Source organism: Ambystoma mexicanum, chromosome 10 (genome assembly GCF_040938575.1).
Source record: "Ambystoma mexicanum isolate Mex_15411 chromosome 10, UKY_AmexF1_1, whole genome shotgun sequence".
NCBI lineage: Eukaryota > Metazoa > Chordata > Amphibia > Caudata > Ambystomatidae > Ambystoma > Ambystoma mexicanum.
In genome coordinates, this window is record NC_090932.1 from 1,156,659,011 (window position 1) to 1,156,672,182 (window position 13,172).

The following is a 13,172-nucleotide window of genomic DNA, read 5'->3' on the forward strand; positions in this document are numbered from 1 at the left end:
AAAATCTGGATGCCACAGGCAACCAGTGGAGCTCTCGTCTTGCCGTCGTAACATGATCTCTGTATTTAAGTTTCATGACGGCTCTAATAGCCCCATTTTTACATGTTTGCAGCCTGTTACAGTCGGACTTATTAAGTCCCATAAGAAGGCTATAACAATAATCTCTAGCAATAGTCTCTGCATTATCCTGCGATACAAGAGGCCTTAGATGTGCTAGGAATTTAATATAGTATGCGCATGACGAGACAAGACTACTGACATGCTGTTTCATGGTCATATGTTGATCAAAGGTCACTCCCAATGTTTTCACTTTTTTTTAAAAGGTTTGATGGATTCTTCTCCCAACTGGAAGTTATCATATTGTGGACCAAGTTTGTTAATGGTGTGTGGAGAACCTATGACAAGCAGTTCGGTTTTTGATTTGTTCAATGCCAACTTATTGTGGACCATCCAGGTTTCAATTAGAGTAAAAACTCTGCAAATGGCCAGTTCGTCTACACTGTGGGAACCAGAGAGCGGGATGACACATTGAGTGTCATCAGCGTAGTTGGTCAATATTATGTTCTCATGATCAAGCATTGCGAACAGGGGAGCCGTAAATATATTGTAGAAACAGGGAGAACACCACACGTTGTTGTAATGGGCGCAGATTCAGCATTACGGCAAAAGACTCTGCTATCGCGGGTATTAAGTAATGCAGAACCCATTTACAGGCCAGATGGGAGAAATTGCCCACTTCACACAATCTGTTGGCCATGATATCATGGTCCACCAGGTTGAAGGCCGCAGAGAGATCAAGCAACATGAGCAGTGACGCTTCCTTATTATCCATGCGGGCCATTAGTTTAGACTTGAGTTCAAGGAGCACGGTCTCAGTGCCATAGCCGCCCCGAAATCCAGACTGATGGGCATTTAGAATAGGATAAGTCTTCAAGTGGTCTGCAATTTGTATGTAGGCCACACGGTCAAGAATTTTGAGTAGAAACGCTGGGTTGGTAATAGGTCGATAATTGTTTGGCATATCGACTGAGAGCCCTGGTTTGTTCAGAATTGGCATGACCCATGACTTCTTAAGTTCCTGCGGGACATGTGCTCGAACTACTGCCTCTCGGCTTTCTTGAAGAGTTACTGTGTTTTCCTTTTTGTTTCTCCCTACAGCTGCTCTCAGCCAGCCCCCAGCTGAGTCGAGCCAATCCACATAAAAGACTCTGCATACGCGCGCGCGGATTCGGCAAGTGGATTTGCCAAGTGAATTTGCTGTCTCGCTGTCCTGACCCCATTCTACTCTCCCGTGAAGCTTCCTGGCTGGGGTCCGTTGTGCAAGGCTGGAACCTTCTGTGTTTTGAGTTGGAGCCATTCTGATTGGCTAGCGGCTCTCAGCCAGCCCCCAGCCGAGTTGGGCCAATCCACATAAAAGACTCTTCACACGCGCATTTGCACACGTGCATTCGGCAAGTGGATTTACCAAGTGAATTTGCTGTCTCGCTGTCCTGACCCCGTTCTACTCTCCCGTGAAGCTTCCTGGCTGCGGTCCATTGTACGAGGCTGGAACGTTCTGTGTTTTCAGTTGGAGCCATTCTGATTGGCTAGGTACGATTAGCAGACTTTGTTACAATTGGTTTGGACATTGATTTTCAAAGACTACTCCAGCAATGTCCCTAGCAATGGCCACTCGAACTACTGCCCCTCGGCTTTCTTGAAGAGTTACTGTGTTTCCCTTTTTGTTTCTCCCTACAGCTGCTCTCAGCCAGCCCCCAGCCGAGTGGAGCCAATCCACATAAAAGACTCTGCACACGCGCATTCGCGCACGCGCATTCAGCAAGTGGATTTACCAAGTGAATTTGCTGTCTCGCTGTCCCGCTGTCGAGCGGGAGTAGGGAGCTGTTTTTCTGTTCACGGTATTTTTATATATATATATATATATTTTAATTTTATTTTATCCTTCCAGTAAAAACAAGCTACTGTCTCCTCGATACCAATAATCATGGTTACACCGAAATTTACTCTAAAAACAGGCATGCCCCCTACGTCCTTTGCCGCCTTCCTCACCCAAAGGCCCCACGCGTCCTGCTCAGGAAAAATTAATAATGGCGGACATCAAGCGTGTTACAATGAGCGGGAGAAGTCAATGCAAAAAGGGTGTACACACTCTTCCCTGGCTAACCAATATTCATGCTTACTCTTTTAAAGAAGTGTATGCAAACCAACGACATCGTAAGGAAGTCGATGGTTCTGTCCATACAAGTGCAACCCCTCTCCCATTCCTGATTTCCAAGCAAATTGTGGAATCGGATATCATCAACACTCCCACATCCGTAATTTTTTTGACAGCGGACAGTGTTTGCCCTTCAGACCATAATGTCGTATCCGCTGAGGTAAAAGAAGTGGGTATAGAAATTACTGATAACACTCTCATTTCGGTATGTATAGACCACAAGAAAAGAGTAAAAGGCCCAGTTCCATCAGCGGCCCATATGGCCTCACCTAAACCTTTAGTACCAATGCCGTGCCCAGTCCTGGCACAGCAGAATTTGAGGATCGATCATGATTCTCTGACACTTATTGGGGATATCGATGACGAGGCACTAGATTTCATGAACACCTCGAGCAGATCCAGTGTGTCCTCTCAGGAAGTGCTGTATATATGTTCTAACACAGGCGATCTAATTCATCTTCATGAAAGTACCATGCCAACTGCAAATGAAAATCATATTAATCCCGTGATGCCCCCCACCTCAGACTTGGCTGACCCGATTCTTAACCAAAGCCTCATATCAGAATTGGTTAATAAATCACATATACATTGCTTCGATGAATCTCCGTCATTCATCGTCCCAACCCCTAGACGATCCAAGTTCAATGATGACATGCTTAAGCCTTAATTTTTTATTCAAAAGGGTCGGTCGACTCGCTTTTCCTTCCCGGAGGCCCCCACACTCAATAATACACTGAGCGCTATGAACACAGCTCTGCTGGCAGTAGCAAAGCTGTACGAAATCATGGAGGGAAAAGTGAGTCACCAAACCATCTTGATCGAACAACTAATTGGCAATGTAGCGAACCTGGAAAAAATCATTAAAAAAATAATCATGTGCCAAATCCATACCCCAATTTACCCTCCCCATCCCAATCCCCATCTAAATCATCCCTGCCTCCAGAGACAAATGTCTCATTCCCCAATCAATCCAAGAGCATATTGATTAGAGATGACTCGCAGGCATGTTCGATACCTGGTGACATGACAATAATCCTCGAGGAAACTAAAGACCTCAAATTCGACTCCAGTACTTCAAGAACAGATGCTCATGAAAAGTCACCAATAAATGTGATTGAGAATTCATGTGTAATCCCCGATGTCTCTAAAGTAACAACATATAATCTATTCTCAATTCCTAACGATAAAAGCAATGAACAAGACACTGTTACATCTAACCAAGATCCGATTGTGAACAAATCTGGAAAAAAGTCCAAGAGAATACGACAAGCTACAAAGAGAGAAAAAAATAGGCACTTTGTCAAAGCCATTAGCAAACTAGGGAAAAAGCAAAACCCTGCCTCTGTGACCAGCCCAAACGAGTTGGATGTCCTTGATCATCATAGTTACCAGCCCCTAGATGATCTAGTGGCTCTCTCTCGTCTGGCAAATCAAAACATGTTTACTACAGTGCCCACCAAAAAATCTGTAGCTATGCAGATCCCAAATTCCGTTGTTGATTCTCTCAAGTCAGCACAGACTGTGTTTAATCAACCTATACTGACCACTCTCACATCGGAACAACTGGAATCTATAAGAAAAGACTTATTAAGAAAATAAATCCATGCATCGATAGCTGCCTATGAGAGCCAAAAAACCTCAGAAGCGGAATCGAGGAGGCAATCCAGTGTGGCCATCACGACTGTCCCAAATTGTCTTTCAACACAGGTTAATCAACCAATCACTGAACAGAGCAAAGTGCTTGCTGACTCGGCCGAGACTCCAAAATCTTACCATGCAGACCAGTACACAAATATATGGCATAACAAGAATAGTATCCCCTCAATCTCATCGGCAGTAACAACTCACACTAAGCCGAACATCTCTAGCAAATGGCAGTTTTATTTTTCAGAAACATTTTATTAAGTTTCCAATAAACAACAACATTTTCATAAAAAGTACACAACGTCTCATACTAAGCAGTAATAATCAAAATTACAGTACATTGTAAATATCATATTTTGCGCATTCTAGCATAATAACTATATCCAATGAATTCAAGGAACATACAACTAATACACATATGCAAGTACAAAAGACAACACAAACAGGAAGAGGAAAAAAGGGAAAAAGAGAAAGAAGAAAGAGAAAAAAGAAAAAGAAAAAAGGGGGGGGGGACCCTTCCTCACCAAAATTTTCGTAAGAGGCACAGTCACATCTGTTATATTTACAATTCCATCACCACCTCAATCATAAAGAGCCAGAAAAGGACCCCATACCATCATGCAATCCTCTTCTTTATCTCTATTTTTCAAAGAAATCTTATCATATTGTGTTAAAGCCTGCAACTCCGACAACCACTCTTCAATGCTAGGGTTTTTCCTCGTTTTCCAAATCCTGAGGATAAGCTTAATAGCTACCATAATAACCCTATCAATCCAGCAAGAATGTTTTCTAGTGCGCACACACCTTTCTTTATGTGAGAGTAAAATTATGTTAACAGCTGATCTTTGCAAGTGTATACCAAAGATCAAATCAATCCTATCAATAACCTCTCTCCAAAACAATTGTACTCTGGGGCATTCCCACAGTAAATGTAAAAGAGTACCTCTATTATTGTTACAACACCAACATAATTCACTTGATTGTAACCCCAATTTAAACATCTAAACTGGTGTCCAATACAGCCTTCCAATGACTTTCTGTCGAATCAAACGTAAACCCATATCTACTCCTAAGTACAAATGCACCCTCAAAACACCTCTCCAATCTAAGTCAGAAAGGACCCTATAAAATCTAGTCCATGCTAATTGATGTTTTCTTTCTACTGGCATGAATTGCATGTAGGTTCGTACATTGTATCCTTGTCCATCTAACAATTTGCTAATCTCCAGTTTCTTCCCAACTGAGCCACCAGTCATATCCAACCTTTGATTAATCATGGAAGCTAAAGCCAAATACCTATTGATCTCTCTCCGTCCCAAGTTATATTTATGCTGCAATTCCTCAAAGCACAACACTCTATCACCATCCATCACATCCGCTAGTCTCAGAATTCCCCTATTAATCCAACTCAACCATCTCAGACATTTATTATCAATCTGTAATGCTTCATTATGCCATATTGGAGCATCAGGACTAAAGCCATAACCTTGTTCATCTTCAATAAACCACATCCCTATCACCTGTCTGGTTGCCACCACTGGGATCAGTTTCAACCGGCAGTTTTCTAATGTTGAAAAACAACCGAGCTCTGACAATCTGCGTTATATTATAAAAACGTCAATGGAAGCCTACATCTCAGAAGTATACATGAGAGCACAGAATAGAGATATATCTCACTCAGTACAATTTCCTAACGTAGAGAGGCTACTCTCTGACCCTACAGGGGTGAACCAAGCTGAGCAGCAGGTTACACAGGCGAACTTGCAGCCCCTTAAGATGGGCAGAATACAGAGTACAAGTAATCTTCCTCTTCCAAGCAAGTCTTCAAGGCTGTTAGAAAACTCTCTAAAGAAGACGCAATCACATTGTTTGCTAATCAAATGTCGAGAGCATCCGGCCCCCCAATATGTTCTTAATCGCGCTAGCATTTTGAACATATGTGCCCAAATACCATCCTTGAAGAACCTGTCCACAATTGATATTGACTTGATAGAATTTTCAAGTGAGAACAATCTCTATGAAGCCAGAATTCATATTCGCTCTGGGCTTGTAGCAAATATACTGTGGCAAGCCAGAATGGCCATATTTGACCTAGGTTTCCTGTTACTCCAATTCCCTGAGAGCATCGTATCACAATCATCAAAAACCACACTCAACACTTACAACCCATCCACAATTGTTCCCACTGTACATGGTCAAAATGCCTCTCATTACCCTCAAGTTACGCAAACATACTGTATGAACGCATAACAAGTGAACCAGAAAGACCATATCCATATTACCTCTTGGAACACCAGAGGTTATTCCCACCTTATGACCTCCATGCAAAACACGCTAATCAAACAAGATATTGTGGTGTTACAAAAACCTGGCTAGTTTCTGCTCTGGTATGGGACTCAGATGTTCTTCATTTTATATCTGCTACCAAACATAGATTGGGCCATCCAATGGGTGGTTTACTTGTGGCCATACAAAAAACTTCTGGGCTTAGCTGTACATCCTGTACCACTCCATCTCCCCATTTTCAAGTAGTGAAAATCTCAAGAGGTAACACTTTGTTCGCCATTGTGAACATATATTGGAGCAAGAGCACACTCACACCAGTTCAATTTTTTAAGGTTTTGTCAAACATTTTAGACGATCTACTTCAGGGTCAGTCCTTGTCTTATACTATTCTAATGGGTGACTTAAACCTACATATGCTCCACGCGAACACTGTTGACCTCCCAGTTGCTGAAGCAACCTGGTCTCACATGATGAAGGAAAGGGGTTTTAGTATGTTGAATGGAGCAATCGCAGGTGATGTTCCCCCCTGATTCACATGGAACAGAGGATCCCAACAGTCGATTCTTGACTATGGCCCTCATTACGACCCTGGTGGAAAGTAACTGACATGACCGCCATAGCGTAAATAGCGTTTCCGCCATTGCACGATGGAGCAAAGTGCGGCTAATTCCGACCCATCGGGCACGAGCATCACGCCATGGCGGAAGTGCAAAGTACGCGATGGCGGAAATGACCCCAAAACGGCCCATACCGCCGTCGTACGCCGCCCCAGGTGCAATTCCGCCACCCATCTTAGCGGTCACCGTAATGAGCGGTCAGCGCAAATTACGGTCACCGTAAATATACGGAAACGGAAGTGAAAACATGGGGCCGGAACGGGAAACAGCACGCCGTACACCTATAAAATCAGAATCCCAACACAACCATTAAAAATCCGACCCTGAGACACATCCCAACCCGTTAGCCACCCCATCATAAAAAAATAAATATGGGAAAAGTTGCTAAAAAAGCGTGCGATCGCAAGCGGCAGGTCCATTTCTCCCATGAGGAACTCACCGTGCTCACAGAGACCCTCCAGGAGAACGCTGCCGTCGTCTTCTCAACGCAAATGACCAGGACGGCACTTGCGAACAAGAAGGACATATGGGCCCTGGTGGCACAGCGGGAAAGTGCGGTGGGGACCGCACCCCGCAACCCACAGCAATGCAGAAAGCGATGGGACGACTTGCGGATACGCGTCCGGAGCATACTTTCTGCCAACCGAAACATTGCCACAGCTACCGGGGGAGGATCGGAATCACCCATCAAGTTGACCCCCTGGGAAGAAATCTGTGCCTCCACCATTGGAATGGAGAGCATAGAGGGATGGAGAAAGGAGTGCAGACATCCGAAGAATCAGGTAGGTGGCCCAAATAAAACAATGCTAAATCCACAATGTCCAATCATGTGAAGTACCATGTGTCCCCATAGTGCAATAGAGACACATGTCCAGGAGAACGTCCACATACATTGCCATGATAGCGCCCTTTAAAAGTCAGATTAAATACATAAATAGTAAAAATCCTAAAAACACCCTCTACATGTGCAGCATGCACACCCTAACTGCAGGCTGCAAAATAACTGCACCCTCAATCCACACGAAAATGAGACCTCCTCCAAGGCCCTGACCCAAATCACCCTCAGGTACCACCCCAATGCATGTGATACATTGCCATTCAAATTACCACAGACCCATAAATAACGCTCGCCTTCCTTTACTCCACCACAGGGTCCGATTCAAACGACGAGCTTCAGGACACCCCTACCAGCACACCTGCAAAGAGGGCCAAGACCAACGGCCAAAGACCCTCCACCTCAGCTGCACGGATCAAGACACGTCAGCAGCACAAATCAAGTGGCAGCACACTGGAGGGGACATCAACAGGCACCCCAGCAGCCAGCATGTCCACAACAGCAGCACCACAGGTCCCCCCCAATGGATGCCACAGATGGCACTGCTTCTGGTGGCAGCAGCACCATAGGTGACACTGCTTTCATGCCAGCATGCTCCGACACAGAAAACGGTGCTGCCGATGTAGGAACCATCCATGACCTGTCTCAATCCCCCTGTATGTTTCATCCCGTACACCATGAGGAAACCACGCAGGGGCACCCACAAGACGACGACTGGCCAACCCCCACAAGGCCTGTGGCAAGGCAACATGAGGTGATCAGCCCCTCTGTGACACCACCGCAAATGGGCATGGCCCAGCAGAGGCAACAGTCCCTCGAGCAGATGATAGTGCAACAGCAGCAACTGGCCACGCTCCTCAAGGAGCATGCTGCTGAATGTGGGGGTCCTAAGGCAGCCATTGAAACATCTACTGAGACACTCAGGGCAGAAATGGAGCGAAGTACAGAGACACTAAGGGCACAAATGGAGGGAAGCACCGAGAGCCTGAGGGGGGAACTGCATGCGACGTCCAAAGACGTATGTGGTGAACTTGCCGCTGTGCGCCGTGTGCTCACTGAGCTCTCACAAACCCTTAGGGACATGCATGGACGTGAGCAGGCAGAGACATCATCCGTTGCAAGTTCCGTCCAGGGCAGCCCCCAACGTAGATCTGGGAGGAACCTGCGCTCCACAGGCAGGGGTGCCCCTGATACTCAGGGAGGGGGCTTGCAATAGCGTCTGCCCAATGACAATGAGCATCTCTGGACACTGGTGTTCGGGGGGGAGGTAGGAGGGTGGAGGGGGTGTGTTGTGTTCTTTCGGGTGGCGGGTCGATTGGGTGTGTAATACCATTTCCATTTGCTATACATATATTCACATTAATCCAATGAGATGTGTGGACATTGATCTTTGTGTACGAGGCCTTTCTTGGCGTACAGGCCACATTGTGCATGTTCCAGACACACACAGTGCCACAAGTCCCGTGTCCATGTAACAGCCACCAGGCGTGAGTGCTAGAAGCATGCATCTATGATATTCTGACGATTCTCACGGGCCTCCTGTGCCTCGCGGACTCCTTGAGGTGCTGCCACATCCCCACCCTCATCATGACCATCTTCAGGTGCTTGCAGTTCTGCGTCAGGGGGCATGGCCACATTTCTACGTACGCACATGTTGTGTAGCATGACACATGCCATGACCATCTTTGCAACCTTCTCATGGCGGTACAGGAGTGCCCCGCCAGACCTGCTGAGGCAGCGGAAACGAGCCTTCAGTAGGCCGAATGCATGTTCAATGACTACACGGGTACGTGAGTGGGCATGGTTGTAGTCCTCCTCATGCTGGTTCTGTGGGTTCCGGATTGGTGTAAGGAGCCATCTCTTCAGTGGATACCCGGCATCAACTGTATGTGGACAATGAAGGATGTTTGTGTAATGACATTGCTACGTACGCATCCCCCCCCTTCCTGCCACGTCATTGACGCATCACCCACCCCACATTCTCATGCATCAAATGAGACTAACCGAGTAGCCAGGATCGGTGCCCTGCGTGTCGCTCCATGTAGCGTGGTACTGTAGAGTTCCTCAAGACCATAGAGTCATGGGTTGATCCTGGAAATCGGGCACAACAATGTGTAAAGATCCTGTTGGAGTCACACACCATTTGTACATTGATAGAATGATATTGTTTCCGGTTGCGGTACTGGACCTCCATGGCATGTGGGACAACCAATTCCACATGGGTGCAGTCGATGGCACCAATGCAACCCGGTATGCCGCCAAGTGCATGGAATCCCACTTTTGTGTTTGTAAGCTCCTGCTCCGAGCGTGGTAAAGAGATGTAGTCGTCTGCGTGCTTCAGGAGGGCATCAAGCACTTGGAATAGTGTCCGTGACAATAGTGGCTGTGAAATGCCATGCAACTGTCCGACTGTGTGCTGGTAGGTGCCTGTGGCCAGGCAGTGGAGTACAGACACCACCTTCAGTAGGGGTGGGATGGCGGTTGGGCTATCTATCATGCTGACAAGGTCAGCGTGTGTCATGTTGACAATGGCGGTTATGGTGTCCCGGTCCAAACGGTAGAGGGTGTGGATCTGCTCAGCAGTGAGGTTGAACGGATTGGCTCGGAGGCGTGGGATTGCGGGCTGCCTGCGTGGTGGTAGTGGCTGTGCTGGTGGGCCTTGCTGCCCCTGCCTTGCCCTCCTCCTCCTCCTGCGTCTCCTCTGTGCGGCCGGTTGTTGTAGTCGTTGGTGTTCGTCTTCTTCTTGAAGTTGGAGTACTTGCAGTGCTATCAGGTCCCCCAGGCCCAACATCGCTAGTCCTGTCGGTAGCATTTGGGAGTGGGTGTGGTTGTGGGAGGGGGTTGGGTGTGCAATTTATGTGTTTTCAGGCTGTATAGCCTCCACCTGTGGTGATTCATTCCACCTGTGCCAGCTGCAATTACTTTTGGCCGAGCACGTCCCGCACACAACGCTGCAATTTGACGCATGGCATCTTGCAATTACAATCATGTATATGATCCCGATGGCAGTGAAATATTGGTTTATATGTTCATTCTGCTATGGTCCCATTGTTTCACATAATATTTTTGCAGTCGCGAACAAACTTGTGAAGGGTCAGTGGAATGTAGTACTCGATCAACGGTGGACCCTCATGCAGCACTGTACCGACGTTCACCGACGGGCGGGGAGTCCCATTAGTGATTGAAGGCAGTTACCATTTTCACACACAGCCGCACTACATAGATGTATTTGTGAATTCAAGCGTCCACAGATGCCTTTTCGACGTGATGTTGCAAATCAGGAATTCGAAGGACAGCGCTTTTGGTTTTCAACTAGCGGCGAGGAGACGCCCACAGGTCTGACTGGAAATGTAACGTTCTATTGTTGAATGTCCTTGGGACAGGGGCCATGACGAGAATGCAATGTTTGATATGAATTGAATGGGATGCGCAATAGCGTAGTGGACGATAAGGCAGGACGTCCCCAAATACATGTCACTTCACTACACTAGTAATCCGGGCAGGAGCACAGTGGATTTTGCAGACTGCATTACGCACAGACTCAATGGAAATTTCTAATGTAATGTGAGTAAATATTCAGGCGTTTTTATACCGGGATGAGGGAATGATGAATGGATGCATGGACGGATGATTTAATTGAGAGTTTGTCATGTACATGGCTTTTTGGAATCTATCCCCTTCCACTGCGCTATGTGATGCAAAGCTGCCATAGTGGGTCCATCATCTATCTGCCCTTGTTGAACCCTCCCTGTCTCGACGCGCCTTCAAACACTTGTGTCTGTGCACGTTACTAATCCCATCTAATGGATTCTGTTTTAACAGACGCATGCACACAAACACTCGTTAGCAATAGTGTATTAACCTCGATTTATATCGTTATGATTCGCAAGTGATTTTTGGGTGAAATTAATCCTTTTGAGTGGGCTAGCATGCATATGGTTGTAGATTTAGTGTGTTGAATGATCTGAGTAATACATATGAAGTTCGGATGCCCATACTATTATTTTTTTTCATTTGGGTGACAGGTATCTCCTCCCCTTTTGCCGCTGCCATCTGTACGCCACTCCTGCAGATGGCTTTTTCACTCGACACCTGCAGCTTCGAGTTAATCAGTGGAGCACCATTACGATATTATGGGACGATCGCCAATGGGCCACATGCCCTTACGCAGTACTAGTGGCTAGGAGCAACATATGTACCTTTCAGCTGGACTAGTGCCTACTTCATGGGACGGCCCTGCGGTTCTAGGCGCTTCCATGTTGCCTTTTTGAACGTAAATGTAGCCCCTGTGTACCAGGAAGGAACAGGGCGTCACACAAGAAGAAGCTGGTCATTTATTGCGGATGCAGCCTACAGTAATGAAAATTATTTGGGAGTTTATGAGCAAATAGCTATATGGGCTTGGTGATTTTGATGTGCATTAAATTTATATTCAGATATTGACCGTGTAGGCTTATTCTTTGCTAGTGATGTAGCATATTCCGATTTGTGGCGCAATGTATTGTGAGATGATCTGCATTGGGTTCCGGCTTCTGAGTAGAGTTGTGTGGTACTGTACTGGCCGCGTTTGCCTACGAAGCCCAGTGAGGTCAGGGATAGGGGCTGCCATTCTGACTGTTTTTATGATGTCATGCTCAGGGGCGGGGGATTAGCTTTTGTGCAACAGATGCCGGTCAGCCAGGTGGATTGGTGGAATGATGGGATTATCAGAAAATGGCTGGTCACAGGTGCCTGTGTTTGCGTGCGTTTCTTGGAGGGAGACTGAGGTCAGGTCCATTGGAATTGCTTCTGTATTCGTGCCATCTGTGCCCTACAGCTCCCATTGGCCCCTCTTGAGATGAGCCTGGCTGCTCAGTCACTCTGCCGACTTGTGTGGTACATGCTTATGCTGATGGTTGGTTTGTCTACTCGCAAGAGTACAGGGCTGGTGCAGTCTCCCTCAGGATACTGCTTTGAATGTTGATTTACACTGGTGGCAAGCGATGGGGGACTTTTGTTGTTTTGTCTCATGGAATATTTCAGTTCATTTTGGTGTACTTGAACTTTAACATGCCTGTGCTGCATCAGTACGGCAATGGTGTCATGACAAATATGGATGGCCACTCACAAGGCACTTGGAGCCCCTGCATGCATTTGTTCGTTGGCATGCATGGGTGACTTGTACATTTCACTGGTTGCATGGTGTGACTGCATTGCGCCTACGAGGAGTTGTGCAATGTGGGCAGGGAGTGGAGTACAGGCACTCAGTAGGGCCATGTACGGTTGGTTCGCGATGCCGTAATTCTCACCATGGCGGAATGGTACTTTCCGCCATGCTTGATGGCGTTGAGTAAATGTCCGCTAGGGTCAGAATTCGCGTACCGTTGCGCCATGGCGGAAATTACGGTTTTGCAAGGCGCGCGTGCGCGTACTTGGTGCAGTTAGCGTTGGCGTATACGGTGTCGCTAATGGCATCGTACTTCACGGTGACGGGTCATGATCGCAACGAGCGGTATTTGATGGCGGTATTACGTTTCCGCCTTCGTTTTTGGAATTCCGCCAGGGTCGTAATGAGGGCCTATGTCTATGTGAATAC